This window comes from Hypanus sabinus, chromosome 8 (assembly GCF_030144855.1).
Source record: "Hypanus sabinus isolate sHypSab1 chromosome 8, sHypSab1.hap1, whole genome shotgun sequence".
Taxonomy (NCBI): Eukaryota; Metazoa; Chordata; class Chondrichthyes; order Myliobatiformes; family Dasyatidae; genus Hypanus; species Hypanus sabinus.
Genome location: NC_082713.1, coordinates 151810541 through 151818473, shown reverse-complemented (window position 1 = coordinate 151818473; position 7933 = coordinate 151810541).

Below are 7933 nucleotides of genomic sequence, written 5' to 3'. Positions count from 1 at the left end.
CCAACAGATTAGTCAAGCATGATTTACCCTTGGTAAATCCATGCTGGTTCGGCCCAATCCTATCACTGCTATCTAGATATGCCACTATTTCATTCTTAATAATGGACTCTAGCATCTTCCCCACCACCGATGTCAGGCTGACAGGTCAATAGTTCTCTGTTTTCTCCCTCCCTCCTTTCTTAAAAAGTGGGATAACATTAGCCATTCTCCAATCCTCAGGAACTGATCCTGAATCTAAGGGACATTGGAAAATGATTACCAATGCATCCGCAATTTCCAGGGCCACCTCCTTCAGTACCCTAGGATGCAGATCATCTGGACCTGGGGATTTGTCAGCCTTCAAAATTCTGTAATTCCCTATCCTTGAGCATAAGGATCTGGACATTTATCGAACATTGCATTCATAAGCGTAAGGGTGTCGGTTTTAAAGCAGGTAAGAAAAGTAACTAAGTAGCTTAGGGAGAGAATTTCAGACCCAGGGACTGACTAGCTGAAAGCACATTTGTCAGTGGTGTAGCAATTGAAAACTGGGTGATGCAAGGGGCTAGAATTAAAGGGTATAGTTATCTTAGAGAGCTACAAAGCTGAAGGAAGGCTTCAAACCAAAACAGGACCAAGCACACTGAGGGATGTGACACAAAGCCGAGCACTTTAAAGTGCGGTGTCTACCCTGCAGGGTAGTCGAGTTCACTCAGAGTAGAGATCAATAGATTTCTGAGCATTACTAAGGGAATCAAGGGTCTAGAAAAATGGAGCCAATCTAGAAGATCATCTTTGATTGTGATGAATTGTCGAGCAGACTCTAAAAGACAAGTGGCTTACCCTTGCTCCTAATTCTTAACCAATTTTGTAAATTAAGTCATTACTTTTCACCAGACATACAAGTGGCTCATTAAAAATAGAGAATTGTCATTCAAAGGTCTTCCAGGGGTATTATTTGAGCTGAAGAGAGTGATGCAAATTCTGCTACCTGCTGAAGGCAACGCTGATGATGTGGTCTGAACCATTGCCTCTATCAGTTGGTATTCAAATATTAGAATATTCTCACCAGTAATACTGCTTTGATTTAATAGTACAACAATTCAATATCATATCATTTACTTTTGATTTTGTAAGATAAAAATATTTCATACTCAAACAATGGTAACTTAGTATTCGTGTCAAAGTACAGTATACCCATTTTGCTGACTAACAACAACTTCTCCGTTATGAGTGACTGACAATAGATATTCAAATCTGGTTCTAACAACATGTGGTGAATAGGTAGATAAATTACCCATTAATTTCAAATTATAGTTTATGCTTAAAAAATAAATTGTGATTGAAATTATTATACTTGCTTGAATTTCGAGCATCTGCAGATTTCCTCGTGTTTGCCTAGTTAATCAATACTTTATTTCCAAACCATTATGGCAGCAGACACATACTGTATAACTTCATGCTATTTGACATTAAATTTGATTAATTACTATTAAATTGCAGGATTTTCCCTGTTCAATTCCATTATGAAAAATGGCTTTGCAGGTTTGAAAGATAAATGACAGGATCCATCGATGACATATGGGAAAAAAAAGGGAATGCTGGCTACAGATACTGGTGAACTTGGTTAGGAGATTATCTGAACTGCTAAATGCATGGGAAAAATGTTTCATTGACTGCTAACTATGAATCAGTCCATGGAGATTGTGGTACATCAGACATCTATAGTCCATTGCACAGGTCAAGAAGTTAATAAAGTAATTGAACAATATTTCAACTTGATTAATATATCATCTGAGACAACTTGCTGCAAAATGAGAATTCTCTCATAGAGTGAGAGCTGTAAATGTGTCTTTTGAAGAATATAAATCAAAGCAACTTTAAAGAGACAGCTCTTGCAAAGGATATTAAACAGTCTGATCTGCTTGAATTAATAAGATCGTCATAATTTTTGCAGAATAGAACAATTAAGTTAGAAAGATCAGGAGTTAGTGTTGAAAGTAGGATCAAGGGAGAAAGACCTTTTGCTTGAAAGTGTCAACTGTGGACAACCTCCAATGCAAGCAACACCAGAAGAACTTAAACAATGCCTTCATTGTTGGGGCAATAACCCCATAGAGCAAAATACAAGAGGAATAGAGCAGAATGTGTGCAAAACACAACTATTTCACTGTCATGATCTATCTGGATTGCACGTAATTGTAAGCTTTCCTCTGTGTTTCAGGTTGTGTGACAATACTAAACCAATACCAACTTACCGGGCCATGTACAATTCATAACAATTCTGAGTGTCAGGGCATTTTCTGGAGTGAGCACATGGAGCAAATAATTTCAACAACTGACTTCAGCCACTAGTCTTCAGATTCAAATATAAAATGTGGAAAATTCAATTATGAAAAAAGTGGAATTTTTTAAACTTCTGCGACGCCTTGGGAACGGTGAGCTTGTGCAGCACAGGTCGAAAGATGCAATTAAATATTCCCATTTCAGCCTCATAGAGCTGAGAATCACAACTGCTTCCAAGGTCTGTACAGGTAATAAAAATGTCTTAGTGCGATTGAATAAACTATTGCTGCTTAAAACTGATGGAAACAATGTCGATTGTGGCTGCACTTCTCACTGGATTCCAGATGGGAAATGTGGCTGCAGGTACGGGATACAGGTGCATTTAAGGAAATGGGGTTTTAAACTTCCAATACCAACTATCTTGCTGGCAAACGTACAATCTCTAGTAAATAAAATCAAAGATCTCAGAGCAAAAGCGCTGTATCAGAGGAACGATAGGAGCACATGTGTCTTTTGTTTAATGGAATCTTGGTTAACCCCTTCCATGCTTGACGCAGCAATTCAGATTGACGGGTTCACTATACCCTGCCAGGTCAGGGCTGTCGAGTCTCTCAAAAGCAGAGGTGAAGGTGTATCCTCTTGATCAACTCTTCTTGGTGCACAAATGTATCAGTGCTATCCGAACTCTGCTCACCAGACCTGGAATATCTCGCAATTAAGTGCCAGCCACAAGAGATTTCTGCGATCATTTTTGTACTGGTGTACCTTTCACCTCAGGCTAATGTCAAACAGGTTCAGATGGTCTGAGCCATGTGGTCAACAGGCATGAAACAGCACACCCTAATGCCTTCACCATCATTTTAACCAGGCCAGCCTGAAAAAGTTTCTAAATAATTATTATCCACAAATCACTGGTAGGACCAGAGGAAACAATACACTGGGCACTGTTACACAATCATCAAGAATGCCTACCATGCTATTCCATGCCCACACTTCAGAAAGCATATTCCCCCGGTGGTATTTCTACTCCCTGGGTATAGGCAGAGACTGAAGACTGAAGCAGCAGTATTGGGGACCAAGAAGGTATGGACAAGGGAAGCACAGGAGCACTTACAGGACTGTTTTGAATCAGTGGACTGGACTGGATTCAGGGATTCATCTTCAAATCTGGACAAGTGTGCCGCAGTTGTTACTGACTTCATCTAAACCTGTGTGGATGAGTGCGTGCCTATAAAAATTTGCTGTATTTTCCCAAGCCAAAAGCTGTGGATCAACCAAGAAGTACGTTGTCTGCTGAGGACTAGATCTGTGGCATTTAATATCTGGTGACCCAGGTCTGTACAGGAAAACCAGGTATGACTTGTATGACTCATTTCAAGGGCAATGAGACAATTCTGTGTGAGGTTGGAGGCAACATCGGCAGGGTTTGCAAGACAGCGCTGCCTACCAGGCGAAATCCAATAGCATGAATGGCAGCAATACTTCACTACCAGATGAGCTCAATGTCTTCTATGCCCGCTTTCAAAGGGAGAATATAACTACAGCTGTGAATATCCCTACTAGACCTGATGACCCTGTGATGTCTGTCTCAAAGGCTGATGTTAGACTGTCTTTAAAGAGGGTGAACCCTCATAAGGCAGAACATCCCGATGGAGTACCTGGTAAGGCTCTGAAAACCTGTGCCAACCAATTGGCGGGAGTATTCAAGGACATTTTCAACCTCTCACTGCTACGGTTGGAAGTTCCCACTGCTTCAAAATGGGAACAATTATACCAATGCCTTTCTGACTATCACCCAGTGGCACTCACATCTACAGTGATGAAATACTTTGAGATGTTGGTAATGATTAGCCTGAACTCCTGCCTCAGACAGGACCTGGACCCACTGCAATTTGCATATCGCCACAATAGGTCAATGGCAGACGTAATCTCAATGACTCTCCACGTGGCTTTAGACCATCTGGACAACACAAACACCTACGTCAGGATGCTGTTCATCAACTATAGTTCAGCATTTAATACCATCATTCCCACAGTCTTGATCAATAAGCTACAGGACCTGGGAATCTGTACCTTCCTCTGCAATTGGATCCTCGACTTCCTAACTGGAAGACCACAATCTGTGCGGATTGGTGATAATATCTTCTCCTCGCTGACACACATCAGGGGTGTGTGCTTATCCCACTGCTCTACTCCATCTAGACCCATGACTGTGTGGCTAGGCATAGCTCGAATACCATCTATAAATTTGCTGATGATACAACCATTGATGGTAGAATCTCAGATGGAGATGAGAGGACATACAGGAGCGAGGTATAACAGCTATTTGAGTGGTGTTGCAGCAACAACCTTACAATGTCAGTAAGAAAAGGTAAGACGAAGGAACATGAACTAATCCTCAGAGGAATGGGATCTGAAGTGGAGAGAGTGTGTAATTTCCTGGGTGTCAAGATCTCTTAGGATCCAACCTGGTCCCAACATTTTGATACAGCTATAAAGAAGGCAAGACAGCAGCTGTATTTCATTAGGAGTTTGAAGAGATTTGGTTTGTCAACTAAAATAGTCAAAAACTTGTAAAGATGTACAGTGGAGAGCGTTCTGACAGACTGCACACTGTTTGATGTGTGGGGGGGAGGGGCAGCCTACAGCACAGAACTGAAAGAAGCTATAGAAAGTTGTAAAATTAGTCAGCTTCATCTTGGGTACTATCCTCTGTAGTATCCAAGACATCTTCAAGAGCTATGTCTCAGAAAGGCAACATCCATTATTAAGGACCCCCACCACCCGTAGCATGCCCTCGTCTCATTGTTACCATCAGGTAGGAGGTACAGAAGCCTGAAGGCACACACTCAGTGATTCAGGAACAGCTTCTTCCCCTCTGCCATATGATTCCTAAATGGACATTGAACCCATGAACACTACCTCAATCCTCAAAGAGTGGTGTCCGGATTTCTACATTTAATCACTTAATTGGCTGCACCTGATGTTGGAATAGCATTGGAGCATTATCAATACATCACACGTTTCTTACCAATAATGGAGCAGATGTATTTTCAATGTAATTTTTTATTTGCCCAAGTGTCATCTCGTCCATGTGCAGAAAACTCTGATCTCAAACCTCTGCTGCCTTACAGCTATACCCATGTGTGGGGAAGACTTCGGGAGTAAACCCTGAGGGAAAAGTCTGGAGCTGGATCCCTAAAGCAGTCCTACATTGAATTCAATGTTGACTGGCAACTCTTGTGATGCTGCTGGTACCAAACTGTATCATTCTCTGCCGTTCCTTGAGATTCATCAGATGTGTGGAGAAGGGGAGCTTTCTACATGGGCAACAGATTGCTCCCCATATTGTACTCCCCAGGCTTGCGTATCTAGACAGTTAGGACGCAATGTCCACGGTCAATTCTAACCAACAGAGCCCCACATCCTCACAGAATGTTTAGACGTGTACCCTGAAGCAGAGTAATAATCTCTATGGTTCAAAGGTTCATTAAAAACAAGAGAATGGCAGGATGAGCAGATCTGATTGGTGTTGCCGGGGCAGCAGGTCAGTGAAAGACGTTGCTCAAATCCTGGCATCACTGGGTGGTAGGAAACAGATAGACATGAACATAAAACTGGACTTCATCCAGCGCTGAAAGAAGAACAATTGACCTGGTTAGAGGGGGAGTAGACTCCACTCCGGAGACCAGCGCAGGGCATGTGAACAAAGATTATGGTCAAAGGTCAGAGTTTAGTAGGGGCAGTGTAGCGTCCATAGTCGCTAACACGAGGAAATCTGCAGACGCTGGAAATTCAAGCAACACACACAAAATGCTGGTGGAAAGCAGCAGGCCAGGCAGCATCTATAGGAAGAAGCAGAGTTGACAAAGATCCTTCGTCATGACTAACTGAAAGAAAAGATAGTAAGAGAACTGAAAGTAGGAGGGGGAGGGGGAAATGCAAAATGATAGGACCCCCCCCCCCCCACTTTCAAATCTCTTACTATCTTTTCTTTCAGTTAGTCCTGACAAAGGGTCTCGGCCCAAAACATCGACTGTACTTCTTCCTATAGATGCTGTCTGGCCTGCTGTGTTCCACCGGCATTTTGTATGTGTTGCTAGCATCCATAGTATTATGTTTATTCTTAATAAAGACAAGCAGTGTGGGTAAAACTAACACGTACTTATTTACAGTGAGGACAAGAGGAACCCTATCCCTGGTGGCGTGGCAGGAAGGTGGGATGAGGGCAGACATACATGAAACGGAAGAGATGCAGTTGAGGGCAGCGCTGATGGTGAAGGAAGGAAAAGCCTCATCCTGAGAGCAGATGCAGCAGAGACAGAGGAATTGAGAGACGGGGAAACAGGGTGGGAAAAGTTATAGCACATGTAACCGAATGGGAAGAGGTCTGCCCTCACCACATCCTGTTCCTCTTCTCCTCACCTACCACCCCACAAGCCTCCACGTCCAGCACATAATTCTTCATAGCTTCTGCCATCTCAGTGGGAACCCACCACCAAGCACATCTCCTCCCCCACCACCATTTTTTGCTTTCCGCAGGAATCGCTCCCTGTTCACCCCTCTTGTCCATTCATGGTTGAGTATACTTGGCCTTTTCACCTTGGGGTGAAGGAGGATGAGAGGTGACCTGATAGAGGTGTTCAAGATAATGGGAGGCATTGATCGTGTGGATAGCCAGAGGCTTTTTCCCAGGGCTGAAATGGCTAACACAAGGGGGCATAATTTTAAAGTGCTTGGAAATAGATACCGAGGGGATGCCGGGGGTAATTTTTTCACACAGAGAGTGGTGGGTGTGTGGAATGCACTGCCGGTGGCGGTGATGGAAGCAGATACAATAGGGGCTTTTAAGAGCCTCTTAGATAGGTACATGGATCTTAGAGGACTATGTGCTAGGGAAATTCTAGGCAGAGTAGGTTACATGGTCGGCACAACATTGTGGGCTGAAGGGCCTGTAATGTGCTGTAAATTTCTATGTTCTACGTTCTACATTCATCCCTCCCCACTGACCTCCTTCCTGGCACTATCCTTGCAAGTGGAACAAGTGCTACACCTACCCCTACTCCTCCTCCCATACCACCATTCAGGGCCCCAAACAGTCCTTCCAGGTGGGGCAACACTTCACCTGTGATTCTGTTGGGGTGCTCCCGGTGTGGCCTCCTGTATGCAGGTGAGACCCGACGCAGATTGGGGGAACACTTGACCAAGCACCTATGCTCCGTCTGCCAGAAAAGTGGGATCTCCCAGTGGCCACCCATTTTAGAACCATAGAACATTACAGCACAGAAACAGGCCTTTTGGCCCTTCTTGGCTGTGCTGAACCATTTTTCTGCCTCGTCCCACTGACCTACACCTGGCCCATATCCCTCCATACACATAGAACATTTTAATTCCACTTCCCATTCCCATTCCGACATGTCAGTACATTGCCTCCTCTACTGTTGCAATGAGGCCACATTCAGGCTGGAGGAGCAACACTTTATTTTCCAGATTCAAATACATCATAAAGAGGTTGCAGTCCCCAGAAATGTTATCAATACAATGCTAGTGGTACAATAAGTAGTTTTTAATTCATTCAATAAAATGTGAAAGGCTAATACCATAAAGATAGACAATGCAGTGGAGACAGTGGAAGAATATTTTATGATCCATAATGTTGATTATTTGT